We start from the raw sequence: 16,628 nt of genomic DNA, 5'->3' as shown, positions 1-16,628 counted from the left end.
TTGGTAATTCCAGCTTTCTGGAAGCAGTGTCGAATGAAAGTTGATGATAGCATCCTGGTGTTTATGAGCGGGTTGTGGAATAGTGGTTGCTCATCTGCGCTTTGAAACTGTTGTGCGTCAGCCGTGCTCGTCTTTATCACAGATGTCCAGGCTTTAACGGATTGGTAGAAGTTTGTGGCTGATAAGTCTATTTAATTGAGGTCAAGTGCAAACAGATGTGTGTCATAGTTCAGGCCTTCCACTTAGGTGAAGTAGAGCTTTGGCTATGCCTGTCCATGCTAGTCCTTCACTACAGAGGAGCCTCTGTGCAGCCTGCAGTCTGAAGGATTTTATTCTGAAAGCCAGGTCGATCAAGCCCTGCCCCCCTTCTTGTACAGGGAGATATAGCACTGAGGCTCGGGTCCAGTGTTGACCAGTCCAAAAAAAGTTCACCAACTTTGAACTTTCTTTGTATTTCCCTGATTAATGTCTCCGGGGGCTCAAGGACAGTGAGGCAGTGCCAGAGCATGGAGGCGATCAGATTATTGACAACCAGAACTCTCCCCCTGTAGGACAGCTGTGGCAGGACCCAGTTTTATTGAGACAGCTTAGCACACACTTTTTCCACTACACCCTCCCAGTTTTTATTTTGTAGATTTTGTTTCCCTAAATGCACCCCAAGGTATTTGAGGCCAACTTCACCCCATTTGAGACCACCCGGCAAGATTGGGGGACCTGTTTCCTGCCATTGCCCAATTAAAAAACTCTCACATTTTTTCCAATTCACATACTGAGGAAGCTCCCGCGTAAATGCTCACGTTACTTGTCAGAGCCTGAAGATTACTTTTTTTATAAAAACTGTTACATCGTCTGCATATGCTGACAGCACCAGTTTCTCCTGTGGCTCTCTGAAAGGAGAGCTCTGTAGCTTGGTTCTTAATTCGTGCAGTAATGGTTTGATAGCAAGCCTATAGGGTTGTCCAGACAGTGGGCAACCCTGTCTTATTCCCTGTTTTATTTGGAAGAGGCAGCTAAGACCACCTCCAATCTTGAGTGTAAAAGCAGCTTTAGAGTTCACCTGGATACTCAGAGAGGGAATTATTTTACAGCTCAGCATTTAATACCATAATTCCCTCCACACTCACCACCAAGCTGAAGCACCTGGGACTCAGCTCAACTCTGTGTCAGTGGATCTCCAACTTCCTAACTGGCAGACCACAGGCAGTAAGGATGGGTGGACATGTCTCAGCCTCCCTCACTCTCACCACTTGAGCTCCCCAGGGTTGTGTTCTAAGCCCCCTGCTGTACTCACTGTACATCTATGACTGTGTAGCCACTACTGTGTTTGTTTGCTGACGACACCGTCGTGGTCGGCCTGATCACGAACAACGACGAGATGGCTTACCTGGAGGAGATTGGAAATGGAGCAATGACAAAGGAGCTGATAGTGGACTTCCGTACAAAGCAGGAGAGGAACTACCAGACCCCCGTCATCAACAGGAGCCCAGTGGAGAGAGTGGACAGCTTCACATACCTCGGTGTTCACATCACGCAGGACCTGTCATGGTCCTGACACATCAACACCGTGGTGAAAAAGGCCTGGCAGCATCTCTACCACCACAGATGATTGAGAGACTTCAGACTGCCCTCCAAGGTCCTCAGGAATTTCTACTCCTGCACCATAGAGAGCACCCTGACGGGAAACATCACAACCTGGTTCGGGAACAGCACCATGCAGAACAGACGAGCTCTACAGAGGGTGGTGCGATCAGCTGAGTGCATCATCCGCACCGAGCTCCCTGACCTGAACCAAGGCCAGGAAGATTGTGAAGGACCTCAGCCATCCCAACAATGGACTGTTCTCTCTGTTGCGGTCTGGAAAGCAATTCCGCTCCCTGAAGACCAACACAGAGAGACTGAGGAAGAAGTTTCTTCCCGCAGGCGATAAGGTCTCTCAACCACAACACCATGCAGAACTAATACAATCTTTCTAACATCCATGGACACTATGGACACATTCATGCACACCTACACTTACATATTCATGTTTACACATGACACTTTAATAAGTTTAAGCATATTTGCACACCCTCTTTTTTTCACCAAATTTAAAATGTTTTCAAATGTTCTATTGTACAGTATATTCTATTTTTATTTTTATGTACAGTATATTTCTATTTTTATTTTTATCCTAGTTAAATTTAATTTGTTATTGTATTTCTTTTATTCATATTTATTTTTTATTAAAAGCTTTAATTTTCTTTTTAAGGTCACTGGGGGTTGTATAAGCATTTCACTGTGTATGTGACAAATAAAATTTTAATTTGAATTTCCAGCTACTTGAATCTTTTGGTGTAGGAAACTATTTTTTACTGTACCAAAAGATTCAAGTGTCTGGAAAAGGTATTTGTGGTCAACTCTATCAAAATCTTTTTCTTGATCTATTGATAATCCAAGTCCAAGTTCATACCGTTTTATTTTAAGTCAGTTAGTCCAAGTCTCCTTTTTTTGGGATCAATGATAAGACTGCCCTTGTGCAGCTCACCGGTAGCTTCCCGCTGTTAGAAGCACATTTAAAAACTTCATAGAGGTCAGGTCCTATTACATTTCAGAAATTCGCTCGGCAGTCCGTCCATTCCTGGTAAGCGCCCTGTTGCGAGCTGCTGCACAGCGTCAGTAAGTTCCTGCAGCTCGAGTTCTGCATCCAGCACAGTGCTTTGCTCCAGGGACTGATTTGGAAGCTCCCTGAGTAGTTCCTCTCTGCAGGATGGATCACAGGGCTCTGCACTGTAGAGCTGGGTGTAGAAATCTGGGGCTGCCCTCCTCATCTCATTTGGGTCAGTTGTTGTTGTTCCATCTTCTTGTTTTCAGGTACACCAGCTTTTTTTGCCGTTTAGTGTTTCTGGACAGGTTAAAGAAAAAAGCACTGGGAGCATCCACGTCCTTGATGCAGGAAAGGCGAAGTCTGATCAGGGCTGTTTTGGCTTGTTCGTGGAGGAAGGAGCTTAGAGCTTTTCTTTTTCCTTTCAGAAGACAGCCCATTCTGACATCGTTCTTGCTGACCATTTTGCTTTCTATTTGGATAAATTCATCTTTGAGTTCTTTTTTGTGGTTTTAAAAGCGTCTGATGTGTGTTCAGTGTAATTTTTGCAGAATTTTTTTATTTGATGTTTTCCCACCTTCCACCAAGAGACCAAACTGCTAAAATCCCCTTTTCTGTCTTTCCATTCATTCCAAATTTAAAAAAAAAAATTTCATTAAAAATCTCGTCCTGTAAAAGTTTTATATTAAAACACTAATATGTGCTCTGCCTTTTTGTGTTTGGTATTTTCAGCTCTATGCTAATCAGATGATGGTCGTAGAAACCAGTGGGGAACATGTCTGCTCTGTGAAGATTGTTTCTGTAAGGTTTGGTGATATAGAACCTATCCAGTCTCACTGCCGCAATCGTTGTATTGTTAGCTTTGACCCATGTCTCGTGTATTTTCTTATATTTGTATTTTTTTCCCTCCACACATCCACCAGACCACTCTGCTTAATAAGCTCTTCGAGCACCTTCGGGTGTATTTCCTTGCTGTTTTGGTCTAGGGTGAAGTCTACTGTGCAGTTCCAGTCCCCTCCCATTACTAATGTGGATTTATTTCCACTTTGCTGTATTATATTTTTTATTCTATTAAAAAGTTGAAAAAAAATTATGCTTTTACCATTAAAACTCGACCTTTCACTAATTCTGTAACTTTAAGATGGGGCTCAAGCCCACTGCTTTATTAAAAAGTATTGCCACACCAGCACTCACGTTGGAGCCGTGACTTAGGAAAAGTTTCCCTTCCCACCACATGGCCCACTCAGTCTTGTTAGCTTAGTCTCTATGTGTCTCCTGTAGGAAGACAACATTAAAGTACTTTTGTGTTACAAAATCTCCAACTACTGCTCTTTTTCTTTTTTCTCTGCCACCATTCATATTTAAGCACCCTATTTTCAAATTACCAATTAGAAGAGTTAAAAGAAGAAAGGAGAAACAGATGTAAAGTGCATTACAGAAAACAGAAAGCACCCAGTGTGATATGTTTATTTTTGTTTTGCATGAGACCGCTGCCATTTTCAATGTGATCTTTTAAGCGCCTTTTTTATTTGCTCAGTAGGTCATAGTTTGTGGTGCGCTGCAATTTTGTGGCCGATGCTATAAATTTTTTAACATCTGTGAAATGGTTTTCAATGTTGATAGTTTTTTTGTATGATTTTCTCAAGTATTCATTTATATCATTGAGTGTGTATAGCTGTTAATCACCCCCAAAACATGACACACTAATATCTTATATATCAGAAAACCTGTCGTCCTCAAAATCCTCATTCATTATGTCTTCATCTTCTATCACTGCACCTCCTTCCTGTACCACTACACCTCCATCTTGCACCACATCACTTCCATCCTGCACCACATCACCTCCATCCTGCATCACTACACCTTCATCCTGCACCATTACACCTCCATCTTGCACCACATCACCTCCATCCTGCACCACTATGCCCCAATCCTGCACCACTTCACCTCCATCCTGCACCACTTCACCTCCATCCTGCACCACACCTCCGTCCTGCACCACACCTCCGTCCTGCACCACACCTCCATCCTGCACCACTTCACCTTCGTCCTGCACCACTTCACCTCCATCTTGCACCACACCTCCGTCCTGCACCACACCTCCATCCTGCACCACTTCACCTTCGTCCTGCACCACTTCACCTCCATCCTGCACCACATCACCTCCATCCTGCACCACAACACCTCTATCTTCCGCCACTACACCACCAGTCTGCTCCAGACTGGAGCCCGCTCCATCCTGCCCCACTGCCCTGACCCCACTAGGCCCCGCCTCCTCCCTACCCTGTGTGGGCAGCTGAACATTTTGTGCCCGATGTCCCCACATTTAAAGCACCTCATGCTTCCAGTGCTGGCGTACAGCATGTATGATTTTCCCCCTTATGTGCAACTCTGAATGAGATGTCCAGAGTGGACTCAGCTGATGTACGAGTTCCCTCTCCTTAACGAACACCACAATGGCCTTGTTTATCCGCGATGCCGGCACGATGTTTTCACACCTGATATACTCAAGTCAAGGTACCCAGTTTGTGTCTAAATTAATAAAAGACCTCTGTCTGCTATTACAGGTAAAGTGGCTACGCACGTCAGACTATCACCCTCAGACTGACAGCCTAGTGGAGCGCTTCAATCAAACCCTAAAGAGAATGCTACGAAAGGTAGTGGACGAGAAAGGTCGCAACTGGGATCAGCTGCTGCACTACGTACTTTTTGCAGTTCGGGAGACCCCCCAAGCCTCCACGGGGTTTACTTAATTGAGACTCCGAGGACTACTGGAAATGGCAAAAGAGGCGAGAGAGGAACACCCTTCCCTGTTCAGGTCAGTCATAGAATACGTACAAAATATGCAAGAGAAAATTCAATATTTACCCATAGTAAGGGGGCATATGGAGAAGGCACAAGCAGAGCAGAAGAATTCTTATGATCGTCCAGCACAATCTGGAGAAAGAAGAATGATAAGTATCATCCCAATAATACCATATCTACAGTCAAGCATGGGGCTGGAAGCATCATGCTTTGGGGGTGTTTTTCTGCACAGGGGACAGTATGACTGCACTGTATTAAGAAGAGGATGAACGGGGCCATGTATTGTGACATATTGGGCAAAAACCTCCTTCCCTCAGTCAGAGCATTAAAGATGGGTCGTGGCTGGGTCTTCTAACATGACAATGACCCAAAGCACACAGACAGGAAAACCAAGGAGTGGCTCCATAAAAAGCATATGGACTATTTAAAAGCAAAATAACAGGTCTTTGAGTGTCAGAAATCTGCCTGTAATTCACAAATAATTCACAAATAAATTGTTAAAAAATCATACAATGTGATTTCTGGATTTTTCTTTGTAGATTCTGTCTCTCACAGTGGAAATGCACCTATGCTGAAAATTGTAGACCCTCCATGATTTCTAAGTAAGAGAACCTGCAAAATCACAGGGTGATCAAATACTTATTAACCTCACTGGTTTGGTTCATCTGTTGTCCATTTTTTTCTTTTAACATTTTTACTCCCTGTCTTTTCTCTGCCTTAGACAGCCGTAGAAAAAGGTTGACTTGCTCCTCTATGTCTACAGGTGTGTGTGTGAGTGTGTGTGTGTGTGTGTGTAGGGGTCAGGGGTAGCTCAGTGGTTAAGGCATTGGACTACGGTTCGGAAGATCATAGGTTCAAACCCCACAACCAAGTTGCCACTGTTGGGCCCTTGAGCAAGGCCCTTAACCCTCAACTGCTTAGATGTATAATGAGATAAAAATGTATGTTGCTCTGGATAAGAGGGTCTGCCAAATGCCTAAATGTGCTGTCGGTGCTCTGAGTTGGTTCTGTGGTGCACGTTTCCTCTCTTTTTCTCCTCGGTTTGGTTGTGTTAAAGTTTTCCTCTGGTTTCAGTGGTGGTGGCAAGTCTGGGGTTCCTGTGCCTCTCGTTAGGGGCGGTGCAGTGGTGCAGACGTTAGAGGCGGGGTCAGTGCTGACTACTGTGCATGCGTCAGGATCTTTAATCGCGCTATGTACAGTAGTGATGGTGTTCGCGTCAGCACCGGCTGCGGTGTGTGTCTCTGTGGTGGTGGTGTGTGTAGGACTGACCTCCGTGAGTGCTGACTTGGGTGTGTTGCTGAGGCCCGCAGCAGACTCAGACTCCTCGATGTTTTCCAGCTGGCTTGTCCCCGCGTTGCTGCCGCTGTTTTCCGGCCGAGTCTCCCCCTGAGCTCCACAGCTGCACATCTCTATGTGGACAGCTTAGCCTTTTGTGTCCAATGTCTCCACACTCAAAACACCTCGCTCCGTGGTAGCGAAAACAGTGTAACTGCTGTCCCACTCTTTACACTTAAAATTAACATTGGTTAATTAAAACCAATTTCTGCGGAATGACAGAACGTGTCTCACGCTGGAGCTCTTACACCCGAGCGGGATGGCTCTCATAGGGCTGACAAACCTCCCGAATCAGGCCAGCTCCCTCATGATTTCATGAGTCCTTCATGAACAGAGGCACGTTAGATATCACCACTCTTGTCGTGGGAGCAGACCGAGGGGTGACCTGGACCACAGATCCTCTCACGGTTATTCCGCTCTTTATGAGTGCACTCACAAGGTTTATCTTTTTTTAAAATACCACCACTGCTTCATCCGGGAGGGTGAGTAGATGTTCTTGCACCCGACCTGTTCTCCCACTGCTAACAACACTTCCTCCACCTGACGACATTCCGGAGAGACAAACTTTCCCCACTGGCATCAGAGGCCATGGTTCCCCGCCCACTCTTTCTCTCACTGTAAAGTTTTAACTTAAATATTTCAAAACAACATTCACTAATGAAAAAGAAATTGTAAATAAAGTGGGGGAGAAGGGACGGAAAGTTTTTGTAAAAATTTGGCAAGATGCCAAATAGCCTTCTACATGCTCGCCTCACACCCAGCGCATGCACAGAAAAAGAGAGAGAGAGAGAGAGAGAGAGAGATGAATATTTCAGCATATCTGATTTAAGATCTGATCTGATTCACTTCCTCATGTAATGTTTAATCTTTTTACAATGGGAATGATGCAGTTAATTTCTCTTGAGACGTGCGAGAGGAACAACACCATTGTTGCAAGCCTTATGTGGGAACATCATCCGAGGACTGTCATACACCAGAACCTAAGCTCCACCAGACCCTCATCCCCACCAGACCCTGAGTTTTACCTGACCCTAATCTTTACTAGAACCTGAACTCCACCAGAACCTGAGTTCCACCAGACTCAAGTTCCACCAGAACCTGAGTTTCATCAGACCCTAATCTCTACCAGAACCTAATTTCCACCAGACCCTCATCTGCACTAGAACCTGAGTTTCACTAGACCCTAAACCTCACCAGACCCTAATATTCACCAGAACCTAATCTGTACTAGACCATGAGCTCCACTTGACCCCAATCTTCACTAGAACCTGAGTTCCACCAGACCCTAATCTCCCCCAGAATCCACCTTGCTGGAACCCCTTTTACTTCCTTAGGCACTTCTTCTGAACATTCACTTTATTCTCCAATCACACTGACCCCAAAGGTCAAGATAAAAGAGTACTTATTTCTGCATCATATTCAGAGGTTCTGTGTTTTTGGCTCACTCATAGTGCATGCAAGCTGATGATGAAGAAGAAGGTCAGAGTGTGACAAGTTTTAAAGGAGAAAAAAAGCTTAGTGTCCACCTCAGCAGAGTCTGGAGTTCATTACAGAAGACAGATGGGCCAAAAACCAAACCAATTGAAATTTCACTCTATATGTGTGTGTGTGTGTGTGTGTGTGTGTGTGTGTGTGTGAGTGTGTGTGTGTGTGTGTGTGTGAATTGTATAGTTTCAGATGACTGGATTTCATTACATTATGACTTTGTACTGCAGCGTGTCCTTCTAAGCGAAGCTCATTTATAAAGTAATCACCTACTACACACACTTTAGCCGTAATTACTTTCTGGTTGCAGCCTTATGAGGTTGTGTGTGTGTGTGTGTGTGTGTGTGTGTTTATGCGTTCCAGCTGGGTGTCTGAGAGTGCCTGTTGGATGGTATGGATAATCGTGTGTGTGTGTGTGTGTGTGTGTCTCCTTGCTGCTATAACTCAGATTAGTGCTGTGTCTAATTGCGTTCGATCCGTTTGCCCTGGCGTGTCATGCGATATTTTCCTACCAGTATTTAACGCTGGCCGAATGACTGATGAGACGCAGCTAGCGTAAAATCACCCGCAGCCGAGACACACACACACACACACACACACACCACATCTGAAGGTGGTGAATAATGAGCCACAGTCTTATCGCTCAACCATTAAAAACCTCAAATTCAATGAGAGATTTTTTTTTAAATCTTTATAAACAGCATCAGCTCAGTTGTAGGTGTTTATGCTTAATTATGTATAGGTTTATTTTAACAGCTTTATAATATCAACAATTATCATTGTGCGTGTGTGTGTGTGTGTGTGTGTGTAAAAAAGGAAAAATGTTGTGCTGTTTCAGAACGCAGCTGATTTCTCGTGGACAAAGTGAAGATGTAATGTTTAGATAATCTCGTGAAAGGGTAAAAGACATCAGGCATCAGATAAATGACGGATTTACATTTAATTAAACATTCAGTCTGATCATAATCCTTCTGATCTCTTTGTTTATCCTCCACACTGTAAAACCTTTTTCCCTGCCTCCTCCTGTCCTTCTTCCAGTTCTTTCTTTGTCGTACTGCATTCCTTAACCGCTTCTAGCCTCGAGCCTCACTCCCTCAGCTCTCTACATTAATACTGTATTACCTAAAGCTTTAGTACAGTGTGCCTTAGCACTGTGTCCTAGCCATGTTTTATCAAAATTTCTAGGTTTTCTCTATTTCTATTCACAGATCCATCTCCCGCTTTTTGGTTATATTTTGTAAGACTGGATCTCTTTACCTATGTGTCCTTTGGATCATGCTCCTTAAGGTGCTTCCATGTTCTCTATTCTCACAGTTTTCAGTAACTCATTAAACTGTTCCTTAACTGTCCCTTAGTTTCCTTATCCCTTCTAGTTTTATTTATGGTATTGTAAGCCTTAACTCATTCCTTAGTTTCTTTTGCACTTTGTACTGGCTTCTTGTTGCCCTATTTAGTTTCCCCTTAGTACCAGATTTGTTATTTTCCACTTCCTTAGTGAGGTATTATAATATAATAATTCCTAACATTATGTTCCAGAGAAATTTGTAGCTTATTTAAATATATATTCGAAACGATCATGTAGGACTGAGCTTCATAGCGGTGGCTGGTGCTTAGCACTGTGGTTACACACCTCCAGGATGCCAGGGCACCCCAGGTCAGTGTGTGTGTGTGTGTGTGTGTGTGTGTGTGTGTGTGTGTGTGTAGATTGCATGTACTTTGGTTTCTTCCCACAGTCTAAAGGCATGCAAATTAGGCTGCATCCCAGCCCAGGACAGGCAGATTAGGTCACCCTTTCCAGGGTGTACCCAGAGTCCCCTGAGATAGGCCTCCAGTCTCCTGTGACCCTCAACAGGATAAGTGCTATAGAGAATGAGTGAGAGACTGACCTACAATTGAGTCATTAACTATTCATTATTGATTGTACCACTTCTCACACAAAGTCCCCTGCTTGCAATCCAAACTGACTGGTGTATCTACTGAGGGCTGCAACCTAACAATCCAACTTATTAATCAGCTGCCCTTGGGATGATGGTGTGAAATGTAAGTATATAAATAGCTATTCGATTGGAACTTTTGGGGTGGTACACAAAGTGTCCAGTGTGGTGAGACATTTTGTTCTGACATGACTCATGACCAGCTGCTCAGAAGAAAGTGATTGGTGGGAGTGCGGTTGAGCAGAAATAATTAAGGCTTTTTTGTTCTTTGGCCTTGGTCTAATGCTGCCAACCTTAAATCACAGTGGGACAGCTTCTTGGACAGGACATTAGCCACCTGATATGGGCAGTCTTTAAAGACTCCTTAAAGAATTTTCTGGTCCCATAGCATTGTGAGGATTGACTCTGGAGAGGGTCAAACTCAATAAGGACAAGCAGAGAACCTGGCCATTTGAGGGAGGGGTGGAATTCCTCACTATCCCATCTTCTGCTCTAAACATGGCCTCCCAGAATTCTCAGCAGTTTGTGGCACTCAGCTGTAGCCCATGGCTTCTGGTTAGCAGTCCTATGAGTGGGTGCTGCTATGCACTGCTTTACTCCCACTGAGTCCAGAATGTTTTTTCAAAATAAATGTAAAGTCTCCAGCAATAAATGTTTTGTATGCAAAAACAACCAGGTTTAAGAGGAAATACGCAAATTCACTTATTAATCAGTACCGTTTTGTAAATAATAATTAGTAAAATTATTGTTTGTGGCTATATTTGCTATATTTGTTAATATAGAGAATGATGCCTGCTCCTTTACCAGTTAGCTGAGTCTGATTTATGTAGACCCTCCTCTACCACAACTCTTGTCACGGGGGTGACCAACTCTTCACAGAGAGGTGACCTGGACCACAGATATCGTATATTTCACTCTTTATGAGTGCACTCACAAGGTTTATTTTTCTTAAAAACACCACCGCCGCTTTATTCATCCAGGAGGTGTGGCAAGTAATTATAAATACTCCATTACTGTACTTAAATCTATTTGTACTTTACTTGAGTATTTTGTGAATTTGATACTTTTTACTTCCACTCTCTCCATTGTTTGATGGAAAACCTGCACTTTTACACGTTATATAATAAACAGAGACTTGTTACGTTTCAGATGATGTTCATATAATAGTGCATTGATTTTCTAATCTATACATAAGCGTTCACGCCGGCACTCTGCCATACTGGTACCTGAGCTCCACCCCACATGGGAAAGACAGGAACTAAACAATTCCACCAATCCTAGTTTACAGAAACGACTGGCAGATTGTTAAGAAAGCGCCGATTGGTTAGTGCACCAAAGTGATTGATGGTTACCCGGGCAACAGATATTGTCCACTCGTCCTCTGGGCTGCTTCTGTCTCCTTTTTCAAGTGTCTCAGACAGGCGCACTTAAGTTAGATTAAAAGTGATCTAGCTTACTAGTTAAGATATAGAGCAAAAAAATTGCATTCTGCATTTGGTTTGTGTTTCGTGCCAATGTTTTTCATTAAAAAGCATATAATGTTTTAATATAAGCTTTAAGTCTATTATATTCAGTATGTTTGCTGGAGTTCATGTATAACTATGTGGACTACTTGCATTATACAGAATAACAATGGTAGTAACCAGATAGTTCATTGAAGTAATGGAAGATGATAACAATGCTGCTCACCACTTGTTTAAATAACATTAAATCTTATCGCTATCAACAAGTCATGGCATCATGTCCAGACCTCCTTTCCATTAGCTTCAGTAAGTTCATGATCTCTCATTTTTTCATCTGCCTACGTGAAAAAGCACATTTCTCTGGGTTGATTTAGTTTTATTTCAAGACATATTGGCAGCCACTACTGCCACTGACTGTTAAAAGCTGAAACATTTATTTTTTATCAAAGTTAATCAACTATTTATTTTTACCAACTGAAATCCACAGCTCCTTGTAATCAAACTATAAGCAGATCGGAGCGACTCTGTAGCACCTCCGTAAGGCGTCTCTTCTTTATTCATAGAACTCACCAATACAAGTTATTATATGCTCTAGCTTTAATGTCCTTCTTCTAAAAACGTACATGCGTCTATTCCCTGTCCAGCTATGTCTTAACAAGCAGGAAAATTATTAATATAACTGTTAAACATTTTAACTCTTGTAATGCCTACAAGACTTCATGAACCAATATTTTCATAAACAAAGCTGATGAATTGTAAATTTATTTACTCATTTTTAATTCTCACTTTTTTCTGGTAAAAAATAAATCCTTTAAATATGTTAAAATACTTTTTATTAATAACTCAGTCAGATATATTTCCATAAAATTCAGTTTCTTTATTGAGTACCTTTATCTTTGTACTTAACGTATATTTTAGAGCACATACTTATTACAGTTCACAATAATACTAGAAGTCCATGAGTCCTCCATTGGACATAGAGTATTTATAAAAATGCTTGGCTAAATAAATAGGTTTTTAGCCTGGACTTAAACACTGAGACTGTGTCTGAGTCCCGAACACTATTTGGAAGAATATTCCATAACTTTGGGGGTTTGTAAGAAAAAGCTCTGCCCCCAGCTGTAGTTTTCATAATACGCGGTACTGACAAGCAGCCTGCATCCTTTGATCGAAGTAGGCGTGGCGGATCGTAAGACACTAGCATTTCGCTCAGGTACTGCGGCGCGAGACCATTTAATGCTTTATATGTCAAGAGTAGTATTTATAGATAAGATAGGTGTGATGTGCTCGTATCTTCTGGTTCTAGTGAGGACTCTCGCTGCTGCATTCTGGACTAGCTGAAGCTTATTTATGCATCTAGCTGAACAACCAGACAGTAAGGCATTACAATAATCCAACCTAGAGGGGATAAAAGCATGAACTAGTTTTTCTGCATCGTTTACTGACTGTATACTCCTTATCTTATCAAATAATGTGTTGCATTTCTTTTTTATCTACATGAGCTTTAAATAAAAGACTGGAATCTATAATCACAACTTCTGTCTTATCAGAATTTGTCTCTCTGGCTTTTCTTCACTGTGTGTTGCTGAGACGTATAACTGTGTGTCATAATCATGACAGTGAAAGTAATACCATGCTTACCAAGCAGGTGGACTGGAAATATTGCATGTGAATAATCAACCTCCATCTGTCTTCCATCTGTCTGTCTGTCTGTCTGTTCACAACACGCACACACACACACACACACGCACACACACACACCACACACACACACACACACACACACACACACACACACACACACACACACAAAGACCTCTTACAAATGTTCACAGATTTTTCTTATCTTCTGAAGGGTTTCGATTAAGCCTGACTTCATTACACCTCTTTCTCTCTCTTCTTTCTCTGTCTGTCGCTCTCTCTATCTCTCTCTCTGTGGGAATGTGGATGTGTGTGCCGTGTGAGAAAGTGCAGCTAAAACATCTGATGATTTAAACATTAGAGCAAGTGTACACAGTAAAGCTGTTCTTTTGTTCTGTATAATTTGTACCTCAGTCTTATTCAGCAAGTGTGTGTGTGTGTGTGTGTGTGTGTGTGTGTGTGTGTGTGTGTGTGTTTATATATACAGTACAGGCCAAAAGTTTGGACACACCTTCACTCATTCAATGTGTTCTTTATTTTCATGAGCATTTACGTTGGTAGATTCTCACTGAAGGCATCAAAACTATGAATGAACACATGTGGAGTTTTGTACTTAACAAAAAAAGGTGAAATAACTGAAAACATGTTATATAAAAACATACGCATGAGTGCTGCCAGCATTGCTTCAAAGGTAGCAGAAGCAAAAAGCAGAGGAGGGTAGAGTAGCCCAAAAATGGACCCAAGTAAGAGAATTTGTACTTTAAAATAATGTTATTCAAGTAAGAGTAAAAAAGTATTTGGTGAAAAGATACTCAAGTACTAAGTAATGGTTTTATCATAATGTCCGATTTATTTATTTTTAGAAATTATGTAAGCAGTCAGACAAAATGATAAAATAATGTACAATTTCCAAATAATAAAACTAATTAAATTAAATAAATTAATAAAAAAATATCTTTACATAATAGAAAATTAAGGAATGAGAAACAAACATTTCCTAATCTCCTTTTTTTGACAACATATAGTAAAGCTTTTGAAATAAATACTTACTGTGGGTAAGATGTGTACTGTATATAGGGGCCAGAGGTAGCATTGGATTACGGTTCGGAAGATCCCAGGTTCAAACCCCACAACCACCAGGTTGCCACTGTTGGGCCCTTGAGCGCGGCCCTTAACCCTCAACTGCTCAGATGTGTAATGAGATAAAAATGTCTTATTTCTGGATAAGAGCGTCTGCCAAATGTCTCAATGTAAATGTAAATATGTCATATATGTTTAAACAGTGTAAACTGTTTCCAGTGTAAGATTTACTGTATATTTATTTTCCCTGCAAATGTCTCAACAGACAGAAAACAACACTAGAACATACAGTAAGTACAAGAGGTCTCACTTTACCATAAACGTGGCCCAGCAGAACAGATGTAAGAAACTTATATTTTTATCCTCTAGCTGATTTGTTAATTATATATGCTAACATTGCAACATTAAATAAAACCGCTAAACTTACTGGGACATGTTTCCCCAGGTTAGAAGTCGAGCTTTTATATGCTGTAGTGTCTGTTTGTTTTGTCAGACAGAGAAGACACTGCAGTATGAAGCTGTTCTGTTTCTGAGGGAAACATGCTTGTATATCAGGCCAGCGCTGTGCATCCCATCTCTCGTAGCTTAGGAGAAAGACGTCTCTGCCATTTATACGCCTTCATTCGCTGCCTACCACGGCTGAGGATTTTTTTTCCTGCTATGCAGACAGCCTGTGTGTGGTCATGTGACTATATGCGGTTATTGTTGTTGCGGCTGATTCGCAAACGGAGTCATGTGATTATTGTTGCTATGTCTGATTGGTGAAACAGTCATGTGGTAGATCCACTAGCTGCATTTCCCTGGCAAAAATAAAGAATATCTAATGTGTACAATAAATGGTTAGAAAAGTAACGAGTCGACTGTAGCCGAATGTAGCGGAGTAAGACTTCTTCTTCGCAAATCTACTAAAGTAAAAGTAAAAAGTATGGTGCAGTGAAACTACTCAGAGAAGTATTTTTTTTTTTTAAAGGTACTAAAGTAAATGTTACAGTAAATATAACCTACTACCTACCTCTGGTGGGAGGCCAGCTTGTCAGTGCTCAAACCATATGCCACACACTGCAACAAGAGGCCGTCATTCCAGAAGGAAGCTTTCTTTTAAAGCTCGCTCACAAGAAGGCCCTCAAACAGTTTGCTGAAGACAACCTGTCCAAGAGCATTAATTACTGGAACCATGTTCTGAGGAGACTAAGATAAACTTGTTAGGGTCAGATGGTGTCCAGTTTGTGTTGCGACACACACCCTGGTGAGGGGTGAACTACAACTTCAGGACAGAAACCTTCTGTTTTTTTATTTTAGTGTTACGCAGTGACACCTGCTCTCTGACAGCAAACGCTTTAAAATCAGTTTCTCTACATTTACTGAAACAGTTGCTTTATGTTACAACTCTTGTTTCCTGCTGACAATAAACTCAAACTTTGCTTGGCTGCATTAACGTAACAAGGTTGTAACATTGCCCTGCCTACTGTTGGCCCAAATGTTCTGGCACTATGGTGTACCTGGGAAAAACTAGTCTAGGACCACCATTGTGTATGTAAAGGGAACAATTAGAGTCTTAGTGATTCTAGCTGCAGGACACCAACTCTCAGGTTAAAAGACATAATCTGGAGTTTAGAATGTCTGGTGCTAGTTTCACTTTTATAATTCAGGTTGAGGTGTTTGTCATCACAGGAGCTCCTGCTCAGGTGTTCCACAATGTGTGGAGACACAAAGTCTTACCTCCTTGAAAATACCTACGGCAACCTGCGTTCAGAACTATTTTTTTCTATTGAAAAAAAGAGAAAAAAAATCCCCAGCATTTATGCTAACAACAATGATGACATAAAGAAATGAAATTAAATCCAACTAAAACGCTGACTCTGACGACTCATGGGATCCTTTCACTGGAAAAACTGTGAATGCACTACAGCGTTTATAAAGACTACACTTCTCTATACACCTGCATCTCTGTTTCAGCTAAACACAAACTGTGTGTGTGTGTGTGTGTGTGTCTGTGTGTGACTATGTGTGTGTGTGTCAGGTTGATAAATGAGAGGCCGCGAGGGTTGCAGAGAGTGTGATGCTGCTCCCTGAGTTGACATCATTCTCCTGAGTGTTTGTGAAAGGTTATTAAAGAGACTTTAATCACGACTACCCCGTTTCTGTCTCACTCTGCCGGTCTCACCCTCTCCCTCTCAGAGCCAGGGGTCAGTCTGTCTCTCTCTGTCTCTCTCCGTGACTTAGCTAGTGCATTCTACAGTTCTTGTTCTCAGCTGGATGTTTTTTATCTGATTGTAAAACATGATTTATACACAGGTGATTTAC

The sequence above is a fragment of the Clarias gariepinus genome, chromosome 18, assembly GCF_024256425.1.
Source record: "Clarias gariepinus isolate MV-2021 ecotype Netherlands chromosome 18, CGAR_prim_01v2, whole genome shotgun sequence".
Taxonomy (NCBI): Eukaryota; Metazoa; Chordata; class Actinopteri; order Siluriformes; family Clariidae; genus Clarias; species Clarias gariepinus.
The sequence above is the reverse complement of the archived record's forward strand: the minus strand, read 5'-3'. Positions refer to the sequence as shown.